The following is a 14854-nucleotide window of genomic DNA, read 5'->3' on the forward strand; positions in this document are numbered from 1 at the left end:
TAATTTTACACTCTGGAGGAGGATATTTTTAGTTTTGATTTAAAGTCAACCAAAGAGGGAAGTAACAGTAATTGCAACATGAAAAAAAGCAGTTGAAAGAATACTTTCTATTGGGGATGAAAAAGCAGACTAAAGTAAACTCTCCAGGTGTCAAAGTGTGCATGAAATGCCACTCCAGGCTAGCTGTAGTGACCAAAAGGCATTGAGAGGGTTGAGTAATGGAAAGAGGTAGCAGCCTCAGCAATGTTCTACCCTTCTGAGCACACCCTAGGCATAAACTTGTATACAACTATAATTAAACTGTCTCCAGATGAGAAAGTTCTAGAGCAACTAGCCTATATTTTTCAATAAAATTAATTCCTCTATCTGGGAAAGTTTTATTCTTGAAAAGAAAACTTATGGAATGGGCCCAGCTAAGTCAACCCTGACTAGGTCTGAGATAAAAGATGAATCAGGCTGAGGGGTCTCAGTCCAATCTTGTGTGAATAAAGCAAGCATCGGGAAGGATAGGTGTCATCTTCTAAGGGAAGTATTCTGAGGATCTGGCAGCATAAATCCATCAGTAGGTTTGTAATAGACTATTGTGGAGTCAAACTCCACTATGGTGGAAGTAAAAGACATTGGCAAATCTGGATCACCTTGCAATTTTCGAGAAGCCTTCAAGATCTCCCTTATCCTGTTATGGCTGAGGGAAGCACTGACGGGTGTAGGCACCACTGTCTGTAACCCTTGTCCTTCTCAGTACCAAGAAGGCAGATGAGCTGGAGATCTGATAATCCCACACAGTTTACTTCATGTGCCAACTTTTACTCTCCATGAGGTCCAGGTAAACCAATAATGCTATATAAACTTGGGTGGCATCTCCTATGTCTAATTCCATCATTTCTAAATACTTAGAGTGTGTGCCCATCCAGGCGTCCTTGGGGGCCCATGACGGGGCGCCACAGCTGTGATCACCGCCTGGGCGCACATTGCTGCAGCCCGCGGTTGGCTAGGACTCACCGCACTCCTCCATGCCCTGCCGTCCCAGGCATTATTTTTGTAACATCCATGCCTCTGGTGCTTTTTATTGATTGGTTGATTATTTCTCATTTTATTGCATTGCCCTCTGAGAATGAAGCATATGAAATAGTCCCCCTTTCAGGACCTCGTAACTTAATAAGCACATTCTTGTGTCTGAGAATAGAATCGATTTTGTGAATGATACATATTTAAAAAGTGAGTGTAGAAACGTACACAAGCCTCTTAGATAGCCTCATCCACCAGAGGGCAGACAGCAGAAGCAAGAAATACAATCCTGCAGCCTGTGGAACAAAAACCATATTCACAGAAAGATAGACAAGATGAAAAGGCAGAGGGCTATATACCAGATGAAGGAACAAGATAAAACCCCAGAAAAACAACTAAATGAAGTGGAGATAGGCAACCTTCCAGAAAAAGAATTCAGAATAATGATAGTGAAGATGATCCGGCACCTTGGAAAAACAATGGAGGCAAAGATCGAGAAGATGCAAGAAATGTTTAACAAAGACCTAGAAGAATTAAAGAACAAACAAACAGAGATGAACAATACAATAACTGAAAGGAAAACTACACTAGAAGAAATCAATACCAGGACAACTGAGGCAGAAGAACGGATAAGTGACCTGGAAGACAGAATGGTGGAATTCACTGCTGCGGAACCGAATAAAGAAAAAAGAATGAAAAGAAATGAAGACAGCCTACGAGACCTCTGGGACAACATTAAACGCAATAACATTCACATTATAGGGGTCCCAGAAGGAGAAGAGAGAGAGAAAGGACCAGAGAAAATATTTGAAGAGATTATAGTCGAAAACTTCTACAACATGGGAGAGGAAATAGCCACCCAAGTCCAGGAAGCGCAGCGAGTCCCATACAGGATAAACCCAAGGGGAAACACACCGAGACACATAGTAATCAAATTGGTAAAAATTAAAGACAAAGAAAAATTGAAAGCAGCAAGGGAAAAACAACAAATAACATACAAGGGAACTCCCATAAGGTTAACAGCTGATTTCTCAGCAGAAACTCTACAAGCCAGAAGGGAGGGGCGTGATATACGTAAAGCGATGAAAGGGAAGAACCTACAACCAAGATTACTCTACCTGGCAAGGGTCTCATTCAGATTTGGTGGAGAAATCAAAAGCTTTACAGACAAGCAAAAGCTAAGAGCATTCAGCACCAGCAAACCAGCTTTACAACAAATGCTAAAGGAACTTCTCTAAGTGGGAAACACAAGAGAAAGAAAGGACCTACAATAACAAAGCCAAAACAATTAAGAAAATGGTCAAGGAACATACATATTGATAATTACCTTAAATGTGAATGGATTAAATGCTCCAACCAAAAGACACAGGCTGGCTGAATGGATACAAAAACAAGACCCATACATATGCTGTCTACAAGAGACCCACTTCAGATCTAGGGACACATACAGACTGAAAGTGAGGGGATGGAAAAAGATATTCCATGCAAATGGGAGTCAAAAGAAAGCTGGAGAGCAACACTCATATCAGATAAAATAGACTTTAAAATAAAGACTGTTACAAGAGACAAGGACACTATATAATGATCAAGGGATCAATCCAAGAAGAAGATATAACAAGTATAAATATATATGCACCCAACATAGGAGCACCTCAATACATAAGGCAACTGCTAACAGCTATAAAAGAGGAAATCGACAGTACCACAATAATAGTGGGGGACTTTAACACCTCACTTACACCAATGGACAGATCATCCAAAATGAAAATAAATAAGGAGACAGAAGCTTTAAATGACACAATAGAAAAGATAGATTTAATTGATATTTATAGGACATTCCATCCAAAAACAGCAGGTTACACTCTCTTCTCAAGTGCTCATGGAAAATTCTCCAGGATAGATCACATCTTGGGTCACAAATCAAGCCTCAGTAAATTTAAGAAAATTGAAATCATATCAAGCATCTTTTCTGACCACAGTGCTATGAGAGTAGAAATCAATTACAGGGAAAAAAATGTAAAAACCACAAACACGTGGAGGCTAAACAATATGTTACTAAATACCCAAGAGATCACTGAAGAAATCAAAGAGGAAATCAAAAAATACCTAGAGACAAATGACAAAGAAAACACGACGATCCAAAACCTATGGGATGCAGCAAAAGCAGTTCTAAGAGGGAAGTTTATAGCTATACAAGCCTACCTCAAGAAACAAGAAAAATCTCAAATAAAGAATCTAACCTACACCTAAAGGAACTAGAGAAAGAAGAACAAACAAAACCCAAAGTTAGCAGAAGGAAATAAATCATAAAGATCAGAGCAGAAATAAATGAAATAGAAACAAAGAAAACAAGAGCAAATATCAATAAAACTAAGAGCTGGTTCTTTGAGAAGATAAAAAAAATTGAGAAACCATTAGCCAGACTCATCAAGAAAAAGAGGGAGAGGATTCAAATGAATAAAATTAGAAATGAAAAAGGAGAAGTTACAACAGAAACCGCAGAAATACAAAGCATCCTAAGAGACTACTACAAGCAACTCTATGCCAATAAAATGGACAACTTGGAAGAAATGGACAAATTCTTAGAAAGGTATAAACTTCCAAGACTGAACCAGGAAGAAACAGAAAATATGAACAGACCAATCACAAGTAATGAAACTGAAACTGTGATTAAAAATCTTCCAACAAACAAAAGTCCAGGACTGGAAGGCTTCACAGGTGAATTCCATCAAACATTTACAGAAGAGCTAACACCCATCCTTCTCAAACTCTTCCAAAAAACTGCAGAGGAAAGAACACTCCCAAACTCATTCTATGGAGGCCACCGTCACCCTGATACCAAAACCAGTCAAAGATACTACAAAAAAAGAAAATTACAGACCAATATCACTGATGAATATAGATCCAAAAATCCTCAACAAGGGCTTCCCTGGTGGCGCAGTGGTTGAGAGTCCACCTGCCGATGCAGGGGACACGGGTTTGTGCCCCGGTCCGGGAAGATCCCACATGCCTCAGAGCGGCTGGGCCCGTGAGCCATGGCCGCTGAGCCTGCGCGTCCAGAGCCTGTGCCCGCAATGGGAGAGGCCACAAAAGTGAGAGGCCCGCATACCGAAAAAAAAAAAAAAATCCTCAACAAAATACTAGCAAACACAATCCAACAACACATTAAAAGGATCATACACCATGATCAAGTGGGATTTATCCCAGGGATGCAAGGATTCTTCAATATACACAAATCAATCAATGTGATACACCATATTAACAAATTGAAGAATAAAAACCATATGATCATCTCAATAGATGCAGATAAAGCTTTTGACAAAATTCAACACCCATTTATGATAAAAACTCTCCAGAAAGTGGGCATAGAGGGAACCTACCTCAACATAATAAAGGCCATATACGACAAACCCACAGCAAACATCATTCTCAATGGTGAAAAACTGAAAGCATTCCCTCTAAGATCAGGAACAAGACAGGGATGTCCACTCTTACCACTATTATTCAACATAGTTTTCGAAGTCCTAGCCACGGCAATCAGAGAAGAAAAAGAAATAAAAGGAATACAAGTTGGAAAAGAAGTAAAACTGTCACTGTTTGCAGATGACATGATACTATACATAGAGAATCCTAAAAATGCCACCAGGAAACTACTAGAGGTAATCAATGAATTTGGTAAAGTTCCAGGATACAAAATTAATACACAGAAATCTCTTGCATTCCTATACACTAATGATGAAAAATCTGAAAGAGAAATAAAGGAAACACTCCCATTCACCATTGCAATAAAAATAAAATACCTAGGAATAAACCTACCTAGGGAGACAAAAGACCTGTATGCAGAAAACTATAAGACACTGATGAAAGAAATTAAAGATGATACCAACAGTTGGAGAGATATACCATGTTGGATTGGAAGAATCAATATTGTGAAAATGACTCTACTACCCAAAGCAATCTACAGATTCAATGCAATCCCTATCAAATTACCAATGGCATTTTTTATGGAATTAGAACAACAAATCTTAAAATTTGTATGGAGACAAAAAAGACCCCAAATAGCCAAAGCAGTCTTGAGGGAAAAAAACGGAGCTGTAGGAATCAGACTCCCTAACTTCAGACTATACTACAAGGCTACAGTAATCAAGACAATATGGTTCTGGCACAAAAACAGAAACATAGATCAATGGAACAAGATAGAAAGCCTGGAGATAAACCACACACCTATGGTCAACTAATCTATGACAAAGGAGGCAAGGATATACAATGGAGAAAAGACAGCCTCTTCAATAAGTGGTGCTGGGAAAACTAGACAGCTACATGTAAAAGAATGAAATTAGAACACTCCCTAACACCATACACAAAAATAAAATGGATTCAAGACCTAAATGTAAGACCAGACACTATAAAACTCTTAGAGGGAAACATAGGAGGAACACTCTTTGACATAAATCACAGCAAGATCTTTTTTGATCCACATCCTAGAGTAATGGAAATAAAAACAAAAATAAACAAATGGGACCTAATGAAACTTAAAAGCTTTTGCACAGCAAAAGAAACTACAAAGACCAAAAGACAGCCCTCACAATGGGAGAAAATATTTGCAAATGAATCAACGGACAAAGGATTAATCTCCAGAATATATAAACGGCTCATGCAGGTTTATAAAGAAACAAACAACCCAATCCAAAAATATGCAGAAGACTTAAATAGACATTTCTCCAAAGAAAACACAGATGGCCCAGAAGCACATGAAAAGCTGCTCAACATCACTAATTATTAGAGAAATGCAAATCAAAACCACAATGAGGTATCACCTCACAGCAGTTAGAATGGGCATCATCAGAGAATCTACAAACAATAAATGCTGGAGAGGGTGTGGAGCAAAGGGAACCCTCTTGCACTGTTGGTGGGAGTGTAAATTGATACAGCCACTATGGAGAACAGTATGGAGGTTCCTTAAAAAACAAAAATTACCATATGATCTAGCAATCCCACTACTGGGCATATACCCAGAGAAAACCACAATTCAAAAAGACACATGCACCCCAATGTTCATTGCAGCACTATTTACAATAGCCAGGTCATGGAAGCAACCTAAACGCCCATCAACAGATGAGTGGATAAAGAAGATGTGGTACATATATACAATGGAATATTACTCAGTCATAAAAAGGAAGGAAATTGGGTCATTTGTTGAGACATGGATGGATCTAGAGACTGTCATAGAGAGTGAAATAAGTCAGAAAGAGGAAAACAAATATCATATATTAACGCATATATGTGGAACCTAGAAAAATGGTACAGATGAACCAGTTTGCAGGGCAAAAGTTGAGACACAGATGTAGAGAACAGACGTATGGACACCAAGGGGGGAAGGCCGTGGGGGGTGGGGGTGAGGGTGGGGTGGGATGAATTGGGCGATTGGGATTGACATGTATACACTGATGTGTATGAAATGGATGACTAATAGGAACCTGCTGTATTAAAAAATAAATTAAGTTAAAAAATTAAATAAAATTAAAAAAAAAGAAAATACTAGGTGAATAAACAAAACCAGAAATGCTGAAGTGGCAATATTAACATAAAATTGACATTTAAGATTAAAAGCAATAAACGGAAAATAGATATTATATAATGGTAAAAGGCTAAATACTAAAGGCTTTTAAACAAGTAAAATATTTGCTTTAAGTTTGCTTTTTAACTTTTATAATTCTCAAATCCAATAATTTTTCATATAATTTTTTTCTAATAGTTTTATGACATCATTGTTTATATTTAATTCTCTACTACATTTAGACTTTCGTGCACGATAGGAGTTAAAGTTCTGCATTTTTTTCAAGTTGTTAATCAAGTGACAATTATGAAGAGAAAGAAACGGGCATGACACATTTTTTAACAAATTAAATTATCATATATACTTAGGTCTTTCTGTGTTCAACTGATCCATTTGCCAGTTGTTGAGCCAATCACGTGCATTGATATTTTCTGTAGCTTCACGATAAAGTCTATTAATTGGTAGAGTGAGTCCCTTGTTACTGTTCATTTTCAGAATTTTCTAAGTGTAATTTGTTTTTCTCAATCACTTCAGCAATTTCAAAATCAATCCCTAAGGTTTTGAATGGTGTTGCATTATATACATAAATGAATTTTAAGACTTGTAAAGGAAATACTAATGAACAATAAATATTTCAGAAAAATACTGATTTCTAATCAAAGAAACAGAATCTTGGGGATTCAAAATTCCACCATTAAAAAAAATTATTTTTAATTGAAGTATAGTTGATTTACAATGTTGTATTAGTTTTGGGTGTACAGCATAGTGATTCAGTTTTTCTTTTTCAGATTATATTCCATTATAGGTTACTACAAGATATTTGATATAATTCCTTGTGCTATACAGTAAATCCTTGTTGCTTATCTATTTTATATATAGTATAATAGTTCGCATCTGTTAGTCGCACACTCCCAATCTGTCCCTCCCCCACTCCTTCTCCCCTTTGGTAACCATAAGTTTGTTTTCTGTCTATGAATCTGTTTCTGTTTTGTATATAGATTCATTTGTATTATTTAAAAATTTTTATTGAAATATAGTTGATTTACAGTATTATATTAGTTTCAGGTGTACAGCATAGTGATTCAGTATTTTTACAGATAAGTCTCCATTAAAAGTTATTACAAGATAATGGCTATAATTCCCTGTGCTATACAATATATCCTTCTTGCTTATCTATTTTAGACATAGTAGTTTGTGTCTCTTAATCCCATAGCCCTACCTTGCCCCTCCCCGCTTGGTAAGAAGTAGTTTGTTTTCTATATCTGTGAATCTGTTTCTGTTTTGCATATACATTCATTTGTATTATTGTTTAGATTCCACATTACAAGTGATATCATACAGTAAAAAAAAAAAGAGTGTATTCCTTATCTTGGCTTTACCTTCCCTCCAGACAGCAAATAACAGCAAACTTATTACTCAAGTGCACTCATTATCTTTGCTTCAATATTTTCAGCTACTTGATTCCAAATGGCCCCTTCATACGTTTTAAGTGTGCTTGGCTCTCTCTTTTCATAAACAAACATGTAAATTAATAAATAGCTAGGCACTCTCTTGACACCAGCAGCCCTCTCTACCCAAGTAACCTGGTTTTTCCTAAGGGAAGATCAGCTACACCTGCATCTACTTCATTTCTCACTCTTCATTCCAGTAAATCAGATCCTGGAGGCCCTCAGCATCCTTCCTCTGACATCATTTACAGCACTGGCATCAGTTTCATATTCGTGTCCCTAATGGATGGCTTTTGGTCTTCCGTGTGCTTGAGGTTACTGTAGCATTTGACATGGTACACCAGTCTTTTCCAGAAGTTTTCTTGGGTTTTAGGGCAAAATCCAAGAAAAGCCCCTTGTATCGCTCAGCTGTTCTCAATCTCCTTCACAGGAATTTCTCCTGTGTGTCTCTTAAACATGGGTGCTCCCAAGACTGCTCCCCTTGTCAACCCTCTCTTCTTACCCCACGTGCTCTTCAGGGCTCAGGGCTGACATGTAGCCGCTCTGCACCTGTGAAGCCATGCTTGTTGTTAACTTAGTGCACTCTTTCCTTATCTGATGGGAAAGAACCTCTACTCTGAGCCAGCCGAATACCTCCCACCTGCCGCCCGTCACGCCTCCCTTCTCCGCATCTCAGCCTTCCCATGGCCCAGAAACAAAAGTGGTAGCACCCGGCAGGGCAGGGCCACCAGGACCTGTGGTGGCTCCTCTATTCTCTTCGGCCAGCGTCTGTGCCGTCCCCTTGTTAATACTTTTCGTAATATACCTACATCAACTCCCATGGCTGTAACTAACACCTGTATGGTGGTCAGGCCCAAATCTCGTTTCAGTTTAGGGCTCTCTTGAGTGTTCTAGTTAAGTTCAGTGTTCAACAGAGCCGTCGTTTAAGGAGCACCTCCTGCATCAGGCTGTGCCACATGCTGGGCATTCAGAAGACACAATCCTCATTCATTCATTCATTCACTCGTTCAGCAGTATTTATTGAGAACCTGTCACATGCCAAGCACCGTGATGGGTGCTAAAATACAGTAGCACTCAAAGCAAAAGTGGTTTCGAATGACATAAAGCTTCCATTCTACCAATGTCTGCGGTAGAGTGAGATGAGTCGTTATTTAGTTTTATTTCTGATAAATGCAATGAAGGGGAAATACAGAGTACTGTGAGATCATATAAAAGGTGAACCTAGCCTTGTCTTAGGGGAGGTGTGTGTCTGCCACGGCAGAAATGGCATTTAAGTTGAGATGTAAAGGATAAAAATGTATTTCATTTCCAAGTTCTTATTATGTGTGACATGCACTGCTCTGAAATGTTACAGATGTTAACTCATTTAATCCTTATAATAAACCTGTGAGGTAGGTACCAGCATCATCTCCTGTTCATAACGGGGAAACCGAGGCACAGAGAGGTAGTCTGACTTGCCCAAACTCACAGCAGTCATAAGTAGTGTGCTCCAAACCTATCGTTTCCTGCCTTGTATGATCTACTCAACTTCAGATCTTAAGCACCGCCCCCGCCCCCCAGCTCGGGTTTACCCTGTTTCTAAGTCACTTCTCTCTAAGGCTGGCCATATATTGGAAGCCTCCAATGCCCTGAATTTGTTTTAGTTGACCTGAGCTCAGTGTTACCATTGCTCGTGGAAAATGATGACTCGCTGGGTGCCCACGGAGCTGCAGCTTCACTCCCAACCTCGGAATAGGCCTCATAACCAGGCTCCAGATTAGCATTTCTGTTTCCCTGAGAGAACAGACAACCTGCTCTGTGTCTGGCCACACTGCCCCAGGGTTCCATCCTGGTGTCCCCCAAGGGGCAAGATACACTCCTGCAGGAACCGGGGCCCTGCCCTATGCTTGGAGGATCACCTACCTCACCCTCCAGACTGAGCCTCTTAGACACGGGTGCCAGCTCGGATTCGGCCCAAGGTTGCTGCATCCCTTGAATGCTGTGATTTGAGAGCAAACCACACGCCTGCGGTAGAGAAAGGCTGAAGGCAATTGTCCTGTGTTGACACAGTAGAGGATTAGGCAAGTTGCCCAGCACCCAGGCCCCTGCTCGGACCGTGGCTCCCCACTGCCTCACTGGGTTACTTTTCTTGGCCCATCTGCACGGAATTTCCACCCCTAAGGGGTTTCCCCAAGCCCCTCTTTCTCTGTTCTCTCCACCTTCCCCATAACCTCGTCCACATCACGTTCCCATGATTAACGGATGCTGATGACGCCAATTCTCGCCCCTTCCCAGTTCCTTCTCCTGAGTCATAAGCTTGTGTGGCCTATCGCCTGCAAGTTACCACGGCAGGGGTGTCCCACAGGTATGCTCAACCCAAATTCCTCCTCCCATGTTCCCTCTATGAGTGGATGACATGCTACCTCTCCCCCACGCCGCCAGTTATCTGCACACACATCACCCATGGAGAGCCTCCCTGGACTCCACACTCCCTCTCCTGCCCCACGTTGACCTCACCTTATCTGGGAAGTTCTACCTCTAAACCATCACCTGGCTCTGTTCACTTTCCTCTTTCCCCACTGCCGTAATCCATAGCTACAGCTTTGATGTAATTTCTTCAGGAAGACTTTCTTGACCTTATCTTCCTTACCCGCCTCCCGCACATAGACACACACACCCAAGCCTGGGATCCGTTCCCCTCCTATGCATGCTTCCCCCATTACAGCACTTATTGTGCTGTATCACAGTTGTCTCCTGTCTGTGTGTGCAGGGCAGGCCGTGTAGACGTGCAGCCTGGGTGGTGGCACATGGTACCATGTTTAGAAGAACCCCACACTTGGCTTAATGCTCTGCTGTTGCCATCTTGAAACTTTTAATAATTTTTGAACCTGAGACCCCATTTTTATTCTGTGCTGGGCTCTGCCAGTTGTGTGTTCCCACCAGCTGTGAGCTCCATGAGGGCAGGGAAAGATCTGACTTGTTCAAAATGCGTTCTCAGCACCTGGTACTTTGACTATGTAAAAAGTGGTTGAGAAATATTTGCTGAGTAGTTGAACCACTCAAGAGTCTAAAAGGCCCCACGTGTAAACGATCAGAATAATAGACACCTTGCAGTGGTACTGTGTGCATTCACCGCAGCGATGGGCATAAGTCATCTAACACAGCTTCTGCCACCTAAAGTGCTCTCAGCCAATGTTCCTTCCGTTCTTTTTATGCTACAGCTCTCCCAGAGTTCTAATTTAAAATGGTATCTGGGCAGCAGCCTCTCCTAACTTTCTACTAAGATATTTATTGAGACTGGAAAAGATGAGATCCCACTAGAAATTAAAATGAATAGGCAGCCTGAATCTGGGAGGCACCCCCATAACTGTGAGGCCAGCAAGACTGACTGAGAAACTCCTACCCTGGCTTTGTTGCATGATACACCCCTGCTTCCCCTCACAAATGCAGATTACAGACAAAGAGTAAGAAGAGACTCAGTAATGCCCCAGTTTCTGCCCACTGACTTGGAAAGCGGACAGCCTTCCAACCCATATGTGTCAGTGGAGAAGGCCAGTGAGGCTGGACCAGAATGAGTGAGGAGAGAACAGCAAGATGAAGCTGGAGAGGGAGGCAGGGGCAGGACTCTGCAGGACCCTGTAAGGATTTAGATGTGTCTTACGTGCAATGAAATGCCACTGGTATGTTTTAAGCAGGGCAGTGACAGTGGCTGTGGAGGCTGACATAGTGGAGGATAAGCAGGCAGACCAGGAGGTTCTTACAATAACCTGGACAAAGGGTGACAATGGATGGAACCAGAGCAGTAGCAACGGCGACAGAAAGAACTGGACAGATTCCAAGCATATTTACAAGTAGAATGGACAGAACCCAGAGACTGACCAGCTACGTGGTTATCGAGAGAAAGGGGTGTCATGGACAACCCAATGATCAGTCAGCTAATGCCACGATGATGCTTGTTACAAACGAGCTCAAAACTGGTTGGCTTAGAGCAAGAAGCGTCTGCTTTTTTCTTTCCTATGTCTCTGTGTTGGCCAGCATGGCTCTGCCTCGGAATTTACACTGGCAGGGCTGGGCTCTGGGCTCTGAGTTTGGTCAGCTCTGCTCGTCATTCTAGTAGCAACTCTGGGCATATTCTTCTCATGTTGATAAGCAGGAATGCAAAAGTCAAGCCAAACCACACAGCATATTTAAAGCCTCCACAGGCATCATGTCTGCTCACATTCCATGGGTCAAAGCATGTCAAATGGACAAGCCCAAAGTCAGTGTGTCAGAGAAATATACTCTACCCCTTAGTGAGGGGTGGAGAGTGAGATAATATTGCTGAACAGTATTTCCATGTATCACACCAAGTTTCTGGAATGAGCAACTCAGTGGACGGAGGTCCTATTTACTTAATGAGTAAAACTGGTTAAGAGAAATATGTTCCCTCATGTATCAGTTAGCTTTTGCTGTATAACAAACTGTCCCAAAACACAGTGGCTTAAAACAACAATCAATTGTAAGTCCTCAAAATTCATTGTATTGCTAAAGTGGTTATTTTGGTCATAGCCAGAATGGCTGGTTTCTACTGGTATTGCTTACACATCTCTGCTCATCGGGAGGCTCAGCTGGTGCTGGCTCATATGGGATGGCGTCATTTACATATGTGGACATTGGCCCAATAATAGGTGGAACAGTGGCAATGACCAGGTCATTTGTCTCTCATTGTCAGGCAGGCTAGTGAGGCTCATTCACAGTGAAGTGGTCACAAGGTTCCCAAGAGCAGCAAGAGAAGGCAAGTCCCAAAGCGCTACAAACACTTTTCAGGCATTTGTTTGCATCACGTTTGTTAATGTCCTCTTGACCAATGCAAATCATGAGGCCAAGACCAGATTCAAGAGATGGAGAAATAAACCTCACTTCTTGATGGAATGAAGTACAGTTACATTGCAATTAAGTATGCATGTAAGAATGAAAAGCATTTGTGACCACACTTGCAGTCTACCACACTTCACTACAACAGAGATACACTCTCATTTACAAAACAAGAGCTCTAAGCACTCTACAAGTATCAGATTTTCTAATGCTCATAACAATCCCATGACGCAGTACTGTTATTATTCTCATTTTACAGGTGAGGAAACTGAGACACAAATAGGTTGAGTAACTTCAGTAACTTGCCCCAGATCACACAGCTCATAGGGGATTTGAACCACACTGAGTGGCCCTAGAGTTTGTGCTGTGCACCACTACACTATACTAACTCTTAATGGGATACTCTGCCTTCTTGTCATCCTCTTCCTCCTCCAATAATAATAATAATAATAATAGAAACTGGGAGCTGGACAGACTACTTCCAGCAGTATATCTGAGAAAGAAAGCTGACCATCACCTACATGAACAAAGAACAGAGCAAAAGGCACGTCCAGATGGATCATGTTTCCCTTTGAGAATGAATCAAGAAGAAAAGAACAACTTTGTGGGTCCTGTGAACACTGGGCTACATTGCAATAGCTTCCCTCAATTTGATTTTTGAGAAAGTTTTTAAATACATTTTTTACTTATATTCCTCCTTTATCACTTTGGTTACTTGACTTTTGTTTTCTATTCTATACTCATAGCCAGATTTCTTTTTTTAATACAGAAACATTTCAAACATGTAAGAATGTACCAGTAATAATAGATACTTCTGTATCCATTCTAATTATTAAACAGATATTAATGATTTTCCAAATTTCTTTAAGTTCTCACTTTAAAAAAAGAGAATAAGACATTATAGGTGGCTAGTATCAGTTAGCTTTTGCTGCATAACAAAGCACCCCCAAGTGGTAGCTTAAATGAGCAACTATTTAGTTCTCAATTCCAGATGAAAATGAGAGTCAGGATAGTCTGATCCTAAGCATGTGGCAGAGATGATAAAAGAACCTAATTCTTTGGACTTTTAGTCTAAGGGTTTTTCTACTGAGCCATCCATTTTAGAGAAGGAATTCAATGGATATTTTTCTAGACATTCTGTTGGGATGTTTCTGGGTATTTCTAAAGAACTCTAGAGGTTGACTGCACCAGTCAGTAGGTCTCATGTTATGTCAGAAGTTCTGCTTTTCCATTTTCTTTAACACAATCCTTTCTGACTATCTGAGTGATATATTTCACCATAATACTTCTGAGTATTGTTTTCAGTGAGTCTTATTCTCCTACTACTGTTCCCTAAATGATTAGGTGAATCCACCTAAGAAAATATCTATAAAACTGGGATATATTACCTTGATCAATTAGAACAGTGGTTCTCAAACTTTAGTGTGCATCAGAATCACCTAAAGAGCTGGTTAAGATACAGATTACTGTGCCCCCAGACCCAGACTTCCTAGTTCTGTAGGTCTGGGTGGGCTCAAGTATTTGCATTTCTAAGTTCCCTAGTGATGCTGATGCTCCTGGTCTGGAGACCATGCAAGAATCGCTGAATTAAAGTAAAGAGAAGAGTCATGCAAGTGTACTATCCATAAGATTTATGTTACAAGCACATGTTTTGTGGTATTATCTACAATAATAAAAATCAAAGACTACCAAAATGTCCAACAATACAAGACTTTTAAAGTAACTTCACATAATATCAAATGAAGAAAAGCAAGTTATCTTAATGTTGTGTATCTATGTATGTACACATACATACCTGGATTAATATTGGCTGACAAAGTGTTAAAACAAAGTTATTTTTACTTTTTTCTGTGTGTGCTTTTCTACATTTCTTAGTTTTTCAATGGTCATATTTTGCTTTTGTGTAATAAAAAGTTATTAAAAATAAGTGTTTTAAAGTGTTTTAAGTACAAAAAAGATGAATAAGTGAATTCAGCCATGATTGATATTTCTCTTATTACTTGCTTAT

General features: G+C 40.3%; 1 protein-coding gene and 1 pseudogene across 1 annotated transcript in view; one reads left to right on the forward strand and one right to left on the reverse strand.

Moving 5' to 3' along the window:
- Nucleotides 1-14854, forward strand: part of GALNTL5 (polypeptide N-acetylgalactosaminyltransferase like 5) — a 74597-nt gene that overhangs the window by 55075 nt on the left and 4668 nt on the right. The window lies entirely within an intron of this gene.
- Nucleotides 514-1015, reverse strand: LOC114901714 (annotated as a pseudogene).

This window comes from Monodon monoceros, unplaced genomic scaffold (assembly GCF_005190385.1).
Source record: "Monodon monoceros isolate NGI ecotype Baffin Bay Population unplaced genomic scaffold, NGI_Narwhal_1 Super_Scaffold_2, whole genome shotgun sequence".
Taxonomy (NCBI): domain Eukaryota; kingdom Metazoa; phylum Chordata; class Mammalia; order Artiodactyla; family Monodontidae; genus Monodon; species Monodon monoceros.